Source organism: Sabethes cyaneus, chromosome 2 (assembly GCF_943734655.1).
Source record: "Sabethes cyaneus chromosome 2, idSabCyanKW18_F2, whole genome shotgun sequence".
Taxonomy (NCBI): Eukaryota; Metazoa; Arthropoda; class Insecta; order Diptera; family Culicidae; genus Sabethes; species Sabethes cyaneus.
In genome coordinates this window covers 61,919,637-61,931,758 of record NC_071354.1, presented here as the reverse complement: position 1 = coordinate 61,931,758, position 12,122 = coordinate 61,919,637, and the positions used below count along the sequence as shown (strand labels likewise).

At 35.9% G+C, this 12,122-nt stretch overlaps 1 protein-coding gene across 8 annotated transcripts in view; it reads left to right on the top strand.

The window, feature by feature from the left end:
* Positions 1–574: 574 nt before the first annotated feature.
* The window catches only part of LOC128736994 (serine/threonine-protein kinase Genghis Khan), a 49,811-nt gene continuing 38,263 nt past the window's right edge, over positions 575–12,122 (top strand). For 4 of the 8 annotated variants that reach the window (XM_053831527.1, XM_053831526.1, XM_053831528.1 and 1 more), the window contains exon 1: positions 575–1,318. The gene's annotated coding sequence lies outside the window, so the exon portion shown is untranslated. Of the gene's footprint in view, positions 1,319–6,574; positions 6,904–12,122 lie in introns of those variants that run through there. The other 4 variants (XM_053831521.1, XM_053831520.1, XM_053831522.1 and 1 more) reach the window with 4 other exon arrangements.

The window sequence follows — 12,122 nt, the reverse complement described above, 5'->3', positions numbered from 1 at the left end:
GTTTCCAGCAACACTTTTGCGCTTCCCTGGTAAATTTTTGTTTGTTCAGTTGCACGGATGAAATCAGCCAATCAGGAAGCTGGCTCTTTTTTGACAGAAAATTGGCTCTTTTGCGAAACAACGTGTCACGTTCTGTCCTAGGTTGTGCAATAGCTTATCATGCGATTATTCCACTGTTATTAGCCGTATATAGCAGTTGAACAAGCTACTGTTAAACAAAAATGTTTGTTGGGCAAGCTCTTCTTTATACCCCTTTCAGATTCAGTCACCTGATGCAATCCAAAATCAAAAGCATGGCTATTTGACACGCCCTCGGTTTTCGTCCGAAATTTTCGAAAATCACACGATTCATTTTCAAACACATCTGTAAAATTTTTGACGTTTTCGGTGTGGTTTAGTGTGAGAAAAAGAGAAAGGGAAACACTTTTATCTTTACTTCACCTCCAACATACATTTACTATAAGTGTGAACAGGCTTCGAAATCTCTTTTTACTTCGTGTATATGCGAGCCGCTAGTAGCTGAAAATCTGCAGCTCATTCGTCATCGAACCACGGTCGTGAGCGGGTGCTTTTGGTCTGCGCGAATCGTTGGAAGTTTCCCCTTCTCATCTCTCATTTTGTGTAGCAGAAAAAATTGAATTTTACATCGGTCGTCGCACTAGACTCCATTTTTTCAATCCTATCGAATATGGGAAATGGTTAACCTTACATTTTTGAATACATTTAAGTGAAAGGAAGAATGTAGTGAATAGTTTAAATCGGTGATTGGGTTATGAAAATTTTCAGCAAGTGTGGAATGTGGAAAAAATGAATAAAGAAGCTAGAAAAGTTCACATCAAGTGAGGTCGGGAGAAAACCCTTCCCCCGTCATCCATCATTGCCTATACAGAGTGTAGTCGGTTCGGATTCGGAATTGTGGCTGCTGCCGGAGGAGAAACCTGAGTGGTTTATTCATAGCTCTTGAATTTGCAATAGTATTTCAGGTTCGTTTCATATAGCAGTGAGTATTATGCACTTGTTTGTGTGTGTGTGTGAATTTTCAGAGAGAATAATTTCTCACATCTCGCAAATCGAGACATAACATTGTGTTCGATCGTGTGTAAAAGCGGATCCATTGAATATTTCGGTAGAGTTCACGCAGACGTTGTGTGTTGTCTAGCGGTATCGTGTGTGAAGGAGTATTATTAGTAAGGATCTATTTCTCATTGCACAATAACGCAGGCGGTTTCGTGAATAGTTTCTGCTGAAAGGACTGCGAAAGTTTACTATGGATATCTTGAGTTTATCTTTTAAGCAACAACCGAACTTAAATACTTAAGTGAGTATACTACTTGTATGTATTTATATTAATAGCCAAAAATCTTTTTACTAACTTTCTTAGCCAACTTTCTTATTTGGTTATTATGATATTTTTAAATAATTGATACTTTTACGAAAAACTTTTTTGCTTGAAATATGCCATGTATTATTAAAATATGTATATAAAATATATTCTACCCTCTAATATTTTTTCTTTTAATCAAAATGTTTTTATTCGTTGACAAAAAATAGTTTGCAATAAGAAAAAAAGACAGACAAAAAATAGTTTGTTGAAGAAAAAATAATCAAAAAGTGTATCATTTGTTATTAAAATACAGTATGGTTCCGATTATATCAGCCCTGATATATAGATCTTCACCCGATGAAGCCTGCAAGTCGTAGGCGAAATACGTATCTGTCGCGAATAAATAATTATGTGCTTCTAGTGGATTTAGTATCCTTTTAAAGAAGCACAGCATATTGAACTATTTACAACTTATATTTAAATGAAAGGAAATAATAAATAGAAAAAGAGACAACCCGGATCCGATTATCCGGATGATCACTTTTATTTTCAGCCCGGATAATCGAATCATTATTTTTGGTACAAAGTTATTTTTTGTGTGTTATGATTTTCAATATTTAGGTGCTATAAATGATTTTTTTTTCTTATTGATCAATCTCCCCTAAAGCCATAAGATACCTCTTTTGCAATATTTTATTAATGATTACGATGATAATGATGATGATGATCATGATGATGATGACTTTTAAGTAAAAAAAATTGATTTCATTATCACAGGATTGATTTTTGTTTTGTTCGCCGATAAAACGGATATAAGAAAGGAATTTTGTAGCTTTAGGGAGGTGAATCAATACTTGTCAAGTAAAAATCATCATGTAGCATGAAAACTATAACATTAAGCTTTAAAATAAATCATCGAAAAAAATTTTTTTTTTTCAGCCGGATAATCGAGTCTAAAAACCCGGATAATCGAATCCCCGGATAATCGAGTCCGGCCTGTAGTAGAATTTAATTGGAATAGTTTCCTTTTTACTTAATTTCACGTTTCATATTCTACTAAGACGCTCCAAAAACTTCAGTCAATAGTCAATTGCATTACTATTGTCTTATTCTTTCCAAACATTTTTACCATTCTTTGTTTTTGAGAAATCATTAGTGTCTGGGCATAGAGACTGTTCGGACCTAAACTATATCTGAATTACTTAAAATTCAGTTTAAAATAATAAATTGCAATTTTACGTAAGTAAATTATTTATTTGCAAAAGTTGTACAGGTTGTGTGACGAATTTTTGCAGTAAATAACATGTTTTAGAAAATTAACACCAGTTAGTCATATATGCAAGGAATGTTTTGTGGTTTATTTTCTTTTGTAACATAAGGGAATTGTAAATTATTTCATTTAAAAAATCGCTTTGCTTTTCAATGACTGTTGATAGACGCTTCCGGAAACTATTTTAGCTTGGAGCGACCTAAGTGTGGTGTGAGACGTCCTATTGGTATCCCGCTCAATGACGGCCTACAAAAAAATAATCCAAAGGATTGATATCGGGGCTGCTAGGGGGCCAGTTTTTCTTCTCCCAAGACCGCGGAACATTTTCAGCAAGTCATTTTTGTGGTTTGTTGGCATTATGATCAGGTGCTCCGGCTTGTTGGAAGATTAAATGACGGCCTGTAGCAACCTCCTTCATCCATGGGACAACACCATCTTTCAGATCCTTCAGGTATACATCGGCTGTTACCTTTAGTCCTTGTTCAATGAAATACGGAGGCATTACATCCCCATCGCTGGAGACTACACCTAGAACCATCATATGGGTCGGAAACTGTTGACATGACGATAGGAACCTGACTACGATCTGGTGCAAGCCACCTGTCATTCTTTCGATTCACCTTTTGATCCTGATTAAGTTTTTTCATCGGAGAAAAAGATAACAGAATCAGAAGTTTTTTGGCTTTCTCCAATCCCCGTGATTTGGCTGCAACATTCATAAATTGACCTCTGCGTAGCGCATACGACTTATAACCAAGGTTTTTGGCAATTACTCGCCGGATTGAGAAGTGCGAACACCCGATTTGCCGAGACACGGACCTCATTGACCTCGCTGGGTTCTTTTTAATCATTCTTTCCACTTTTTTGATCCTGTTCCGTTTAGCAGTTATGAAACGGCACTTGTATGTTTCCCAGGTAGGTGTGTACGATAGCTTATCACTTTCCCAAGCCTTCTTTATATAGTACACTGTTCTTTCCGACGCTTTTACCGACCGAGCTATCTCCTTTACACTTGCTTCGGCGCGCAATAAAACGACGACGGCTGACCGATTATTTTCTTGTTTCGACATCTTTTAGTTTACTCAACACTGTTTGTTTACATCTGACACCCAACAGTATAAGCTATTCAGTGCTGTAAGATATATCCGAAAATTGTTTCGGAAGCATGAGCATGGTTGCTATTTGAAATTTACTGCAAAAATTGCGGAAATGATTTATTTATTCTTCATAACAAGGGATACTAATTCTATATGCTTATAGTGTTTTACCTAACTTTACGATGTCGTAAGATAAGGCAGAGCTTACATTTATTGTCATCAGAAAATAGAGCCAATAAAACGCTCGTGACTCGTATTATCATAAAATATATTTTCTTGTATTGTGTTTTTGTGGAAAATAGTGTTGCTTATAGGGTATGTTGCTGCTTTGTCGTAATTGCCTATTCCCGTCCTATCCAACACAAATTATTAAAAATATCAGCATTTTTATGACACACAATGCAAAACTAGTTATTCCCTAATATTTTAGTTTGCTGTCTATCATACGCGATCAATCAAAATGAGCTGAGATCTATTTAAATGCTTTTTATCATTAAAGAAGTCCTACCAGCCAAATTTCCTACGTTTTTTCGTGCGACGAAGAAGAAAATGTCGACTAATCGTTTTAATTTCCGTCGTTCGTAAATGAAAATAACTCACGCAAGGCATTGTCGTTATTCTACAGCCAGGAAAACTTGACTGACCTGCAGAAATTTTGCAGAATAACATTTCTCATGTCGTCCTACACAAATACACGCGCGTTAGCTTCGTTAACATTTTTCTGTGATTTTTAGTTCAGACGATGAAAATTTTTGATGGACGGATTTTAAAACGGTACGACGAATTTAAGAAATAAAGTCAGTTGCGTAATTTCAATAATATGCTTTAATAATCGCTTTTCAGTGATTTCAAAGTTCACGGATCGGAAGGTTAGTGTGTTTTTGTCAAATCAGCACAAGAACTTTTGGAGTATTCATTAAATCCATCCAACAAATGATGAAAATTCGAATGGCTTCACTTACTACGACGGGAATTAGAAATAATCTCTATATAAATTAAATAATCACCGTGAACACAGGTAGTTCCGATCCGCTCCTATTCCGATCACTCACCAAAGTAGCCGATTTTTAAAAGATTGAATTAGAATTCATGGTTCAAGGGCAAGCTTTGATCATGAGGATTTTCATTAACTACATAATTAAGTTGAATTATTAGTAAAGTATTTTGAAATTTGAATTCAACATTGAAATAACAATAGCATTGCACGTCATAGCAGTTATAAAAAAACCGGCACATACTAAGCAAAGCACTGATTCATGTAATCTATAGTTAGTTCTTGGTTGGACAAATCACATCTTGGCCACAATCCTTCCAGCGGTTCTAAATTAATGAGCTTGCGATGAGTTTCGTCGCAAAACAAATCGAACAAATTTCGGCTAAACTGCGATCCGAAGAATTGAATTTTAGTAGAAAGGAGACCACACAATGGCAGAGTATTCCAGTATAGGAAGAACCAGTGAGCAAAACAAAGATTTTGAGAATATATGTACCTCTTTGAAGCTTTTAGCAAAACGTAACAGGAATCCTAGTTGTGAGGAAACTCTGGATACAACGAAGAAAATGCGATCCTAGAATGTAAGTTAATCAAGCATGACTCCCAAGTCCTTTACAGTTGTTTCCCGTTTTAAGTGCATCTCACGAAAGGTGTAATCGTGCAGATACAAGTTACGTTGGCGACCGAAGGAGATGACTGAGCACTTGGACACACTTAGTGACATTTTGTTAATTTGGCACCATTCGTGAAAGGTTTCCAAATCCTGTTGCAGTAGGTGGACATCATAAGGGCTTTTTAGTGTTTACATTTTCAAGTCGTCAGCATATGATAATCTTAAACATTTGAGGATGCGGATGTGGAGCGGACTGCCTTGAGGAAGACCGGAGGTAACTGTGAAGGGCGACGAAGCGTTGTCATCGTTTTTGACAGACATAGCTCTGCCAGTGAGGTAGGAACGAAGCCAAGTCAGCAAATAATCGTGAATGAGTTTGTTTTATTTTGTAATTTTGTATTTTGTGCTACAATTTGGTTTGAATTTAGCTTAAAGTACAAACCAACTGGCATTTACCGTTCCGATGATTTTTTAAACAACGATCAGATCTCTGACAAATCTGAATATTCAGTCGTAATGTCCATGTTAATGCTATAGAAAATAAAAAATCGTTTATTTCACACCGGGTATGATTTGTGCTGTGGATGTTTTGAATAATTTTTGTTTCTCGGGTCTCATTTACGCAACATAGTATTCAACGTGTTGGTTGTGTTCGGTCGGGTAGTGTGTTTGTGGCATGTTTTAATTCATGTATGTATGCTATCTCGCTGCTCACAGTTTTCTGTTCTCATTGAACTTTTTCCTACTACGTTGCTGAAACTGGCCTGGCAGCAGAGCAGACTGCATTCGACGACGACTGATGGCAGCAGCGAGTAGCCATAAGAATACAAACGTGTAAAAGGGATGTATAATGTGAAGTGAAAATATTGCCGCTTTTCTGTGATGATTTGCATAATTGCTTTATTTTTCCGACTAGTAAAAGGCTTGTTACTAGTAGGCTGGTTTGTGGAAGTTTGGTGCAGTCACTGGCAAGGTGCTTTCGGGGCTGTTGATGAAAAGCTACAAAGTACCTATCCTTCATTGGACAAGGCCAGAGTAGTGCAGCAGGGGGTAGCTGACAGGGAAATAGTGAAGGCAATGCCTTAGAGTGATTTTGGTTAATGAAAGAAGTTTTACATATTCTATGAAATATTTGAAGATAGAATGAAAAGTCCATTTTCTTTTTTGTGTGCTAGGTTTAGAATTCAGATTATTCATTGTGAAAAATAGAAATTGGAAAACTATGTTCTGTTTTGATTGAAATGTAAATAATTTCAAAGAATGTTAAAAAACTATAAGAATACTATTTTATAATTAAATGATTCAGAACATGATTACCTAGAAAAATACATTTAGAAATAGCAAAATTGAACGAAATTTAATAAAAAACTATCGGGCGTGATTAAAATTTGAGATCATAGAGGCTTTTCTATTGTAACTGTGAATAGAAGAAATAAATGTGTAAAAGGTTAGAACGACCAGTTTGATTATTTTAACCGCAGGCAGTTTTAGTTTGTGCGACTACAAAGTACATACGGGTTTTTGCAGTCAGCATTTTCCTGGTTGCTCACTACAGTGAGACATGAGAATTCGAAATGACGGAGCTAGAACCAGTGACAGAAGCAAGTGAGTAGTCAGTGAAAATAATTGGTTTTCTATAGATGAAGTTGTCTGCGTGAGATCTAAAAATACGAAACGAAAGTATTTCAAAGGTATATGAATTGTGTGTGCCCACCTAAATACGAATTATTCTACTGGCCTCCATCGACCGACACCCTCACCTCAATCACCTTGCGTCGTGTTGTATGTGGTGGTCACTCACGACATCGTAGAGTGTAGTGATTTAGTAGCTTTCGGGAATTTGACTTTGATCGAGTACAAAATGTGTCAAAGACCCCGTTAAAATGATACGTATTTTGTGGTAACATGAACAAATTTACTATATTTGTTGTAAGTACGTTTCACCTGTTGGGTCGTCTACCAGAGTTTAATATTGCGATTTGTTTTCTTATTTAACAAATTTACGAAAACTGGTTCTTTGTACTGAGTCCAAACATTAAACAATAAAAGAATTACTATGTCAAGTTTAAAATTTGATTCAATTAAAAACAAAACCTTCCTATGAAATCACATGTAAAAAAGAGCCCTGAAAAAAGTCCTATCGAAATCTAAAAGTACTCCGTTTTATTCAAAAATTTTATATTTGTTCCCTTTCTGAAAATTCAGGACCTGTATTTTTAACTGAGGCTAAAAATCATCACATTTCACAATTTGGCCTTTGGCTTTTTTGGGGGTTAACCGCTCTATCGATTTTAAAAGTCTTGATATAAAAGATATTTTTGTTAAAATAACGAGATTTTTAAGGTTTTTTCATTACAAAAACTGATATTTCTCGCAAGAAAACGAACATTTCTAGTTCCTCTTTGTCAAAAATATTTTATTCTCTTCAGATTAAAACATTAGTTTTTTAAAAAATATATCTTAAAAACCAAAAAAAAAAAAATGCATTTAAAAACAAGGCTTCCCAGTTGACCTCGAAGTACGACGCTAGTCTAACAAGCCAGTTGTATGTTCGAATCTCGGTCTGGAGAGGCTGATAGAGTAAATAGCATGGTAGCACTACCCGAGCAAACACAACGGCAAAATAATATCAAACAGTGTTACGGAAATCGATTAACATACCAAAATTTGGTCTTGTTTTGGATGACATAGTAAAATAACAAAATTAATTTCCAAATTTTGCTTCTTTAAGGCCAAAAGAATAACTACTTGTGTTATTTGAATAACAAAGCAATAACATGACTGTATTTAGAGTTCGCAATAACATATTTTAGTATTATTAAGGCATTGAACATCAAATGCAATAGCATAGCATATCTTATATATAAGATATTTGGTCAGTTTTTTTAAAAGTTGCGTTATATCGAGGCAAAAGTTATGTTATATCGAGTTACGTTATATCGAAGTTGCCTTATATCGAGGTATTATTTTAGAAGTTTAAGAATTTCTACAGCTATGGGCTCTTAAGTATCATTGAAATGTACTTAGAGTTTCCATTGGCAACCATTTTAGAAAAATACTGTTTAGATCATCAATGAGGTAATTTCCAACGTTTTAAAGTACACATGAGAGTACATGCTTGAGTTAATAAAACACAAACAGAAATTTGAGTCATATTTTTTCGTTCTTTGTTATTGCACATACTCCGCTATAATGGCGTATAAAAATAATCGACGCAATCCGCCGTATATTTATGTACTACTTTGTATTGAGCGAAAAGCAATCGATGAAGCTATTTCGGTCGTTGTTTTCCCATTCCTTTAGTACGCGCGAGTTGATTTTTTCATGTTTAAAAATATTATCATTTCACACGTTTCCACCATCACACGGGCAGACAGCTAGCAAAAGTGCCTCATAACGTTTTCAGCGAACAGTACGCATGTATGGGGATGCAACTGTTTTGAATAAACAATTCATATATTTGGCGTGAAATATGTTTTATTTTGAACCCGCTGCTAGTGGCGACATCGGTCATTTTCAGTCGACGCCGGTAGAAGGTCATTTGTGGGAAAGTTATTTGAAAAGGTATGCAGTATTTTTCTCCTGATTAGGTTGTTAAAGAAGTGTTTTGATTTTGTTGCTGCTATGGTTTTAAAAGCACGTTTTTTGTTCGATACTAAACCTTAAACGATTCCAAAATATGTTTGTCCTACTTAGTAAAATTTAGGAAAAATCCAACTAAGCAGTTCTCTGTTTTATCTGTCTTGTTTGGAAGAGCTTACGGGGTTAGATAGTGCTTATCTCAATGTTAGTACTAAACTCGCGGAAAACGACAGACTAACTGTCGCACATTCCTGTAAGTCGCAATGAAATCGTTTTGAGGTTTAACGCGCTGTTTGAGTGCGGTACTTTTAAATGTCGCCAGGAATAGGAAGACCTTCAAATTTCTTCATCTTTGCGACGAACCGGTCAGCACGAGTACGACGCACTAAAATTTAGAGCGTTCCGCTCTGTCGTCACTGAAATATATTGGCAGTATTAGTCCGCTTTCGTCGTATTACCAGATGATAGGCAGCTTGAAAAACCAAACCGTTTTAAGTGTTTACCACCAGCATGTTCATTATCTTTTTCCGCAGCTCCTACTAATTTGTCGTTTTAGCATAAAAGGAGAAAAGAAGCACGTGGTATATAGTGTTTCATATGAGCACTTCCAGCTCAAGTAGTAAAACGTTTTGTCTCGATTATTTTTGATTTTAATGAATTTTTGCTGATATATTTGTTGCAATGCTACACAAGGATTCATTTTCCATTAAACGTAATATTTTCAGAAATTTAAATACAGAAATTTAGTAAGGCCATTACAAATATTTTATCAAGTTTTTGTCCTTCCGGTATTGGGCAACTGAAGAGGAGGGGCGAAAAAAAAAAGAGATTTTTTATTCGACCAAAAAAAAAAATGCGATTTAAGTTTAAAGGTGAAAACTAAATTTATTCTTGCTTTTCATATAGACATTATTATTTTTCTTGCAAAAACCTGCGAAAAGAAAAAAAAATGAAAGAATTTTTTTCCGCCAATTTTCAGAAATTCCAATGTTCGTATTTCTATTTCTGTTTCGTGGTAGAAGCGGTAACACCACTCGTATACTCATTTTTTGAGTTTTTTAGGCTGCAGAGCCTACAGGCAATTGATTTTGTAAAAAAATTAACGTTTATCCTACAAATTATTTTTTTGTCCCCCGAAATTTTCAAGCAAATTTCCAAGGAGGAGGAGGAAAAAAGGGCAAACTCGTGACAAAAATTCCAATTAGCATCATTTTTTTAATATAGTGTAAATTGTACCCTCTTTCGAATTTTTTTAAATATTTAAAATTTGATAAAATTTCTAAAGAGTTATTAGCTTGTATGCGCTTTAACCAAATTATATCAAATTTATTTGCATCACGGCATGTGAAGATCTTACGATTGCAATGATATAGCTCTAAGATGTTGTACATAAAAGAGTCGTAGTCTGAAACTGAAAAAAATAGTTTTAAGCTCGCATTGGGTTTTATTTAACTAAATAAAAACGTTGTCCACTGTGCTGGGAAAAATTACTTATGTGAGTGGTTAAGAATCATCCGTTTTCTGCCACAAACCGATTCAAGTGAGTTGATTGATATCGTGACGAGCAATCCAGTCGAATCAAGCAGTCGAGTCAAGCAGTTAAGTTGAACAGTCGAGTCGAGCAGTTGAATCAAGCTGTTCAGTCAAGCAGTCAAGTCGAGCAGTTTAGTCGAGCTGTCAAGCCGAGCAGTTAAATCGAGTAGTTCAGTCGAGCAGTTGAATCGAGCAGTCTGGTCGAGAGGTCCAGGCGAGCAGTTGAATCGAGTAGTGCAGTCGAGCTGTTGAATCGAGCAGTCCAGTCGAGTAGTCAAATTGAAAAGTTTAGTCAAGAAGTAGTCGAGCAGTTGAATCAAGCTATCCAGTCAAGCAGTCTAGTCGTTCAGTTGAGTCGAGTTGTGAAGTCGAGCAGTCGAATCGAACGGTCCAGCCGAGCAGTTGAGTCGAGCAGTCGGGTCGAGTAGTAAGTCGTGCAAATGAGTCGAGCAGTCGAATGGAGCAGTTGAGTCGAGTAGTCCAGTGGAGTAGTTGAGTCGAGCAGTTGAATCGAACAGTCCAGTTGAGCAGTCTAGTCGAACAATCAAAGCATGACTGTCAGGGGCCTGTTTTAGTTACCGATAAGCCTCTTATGACATCCTGTCAGGGACCTGGTTTTGGCCTCAGACAAGCCAAAGAAAATATACATCTAGTTTCTTCTAAATCAACTTCAATATAAGCGTAGCTTTAGGTTTCACGTTTAGAGTATAATTTAATGCGCTATTTAAATTCATTTAAAAAGAATTGAGTTTTCCCAACGTGCAGCAATCTCCCCTACGTTTTATGATTTCCGGAAACCCTTTTTACTATTTTCATGATTTGTTAACGCTAAGCTAGAGTCAGAGTCTCAACGTTGCCGGAAGCTATAGACACTACCGAAATAATGAATTCACAACCATCAAGCGACAGATGAAAATCTAAAAACCGGCTGCTTTCAGTAAAATACAACAAGTGGAAAGAATTTTGCCAACCGTCAGCCGGGGGAAAGAGGGCTCCATCTTTATGCATATTCGTTTCTCCGCAAAACAATGTAGAATCAGTGAAATGTTGGACATTTTTATTATCGTTAGAACTTATAACTTATAATAGTGTTTCCAGCGTCCTATAAACGGATGTGCGAAAGAGCGCGAAAGAATAACTTTATCCCAGATTTTCTAAAACTTCATAATTCTGTTTGAAAATTAATTTCATATAGAAATATTTTTATGCAAAGCACGTATTTATACCTGAAATTAAATAACAAGGAAAACTTTCCAATTAAATTCTACTATGTATATATATTCGTGACATACACGTATTTCGCCTGCGACTTGTAGGCTTCATCAGTGTTCGAAAACAGACAATTTCAGGCTTCCTATTCTACTAAGACGCTCCAAAAACTTCAGACCTATTTATAATCAAATTGAAATCTGAAATGCTAAACATTCAAAATGGGTGTGTGCAAATATCTTCTTCGTTTCCATTATTAGATTTAGGTTTCCTGGAAAATTGTCCAACACTACTCTCACTTCTCAGCTTGGCCATGCTTTGCAATGGATGTAAGCCCAGTCACCTTGAGTGTTGCATTCATAATGCTCAGTTGCACCATTTGGTTTGATTCAAAATAGAAAATCAAAATAGAAGCCGTGCAGCTCCGAAAATTACTCTAACCTCCAACCAAAATCGACTTGGTGGTTTCTGCGTTGCCACATTCTTTTCACCAAGGCTTA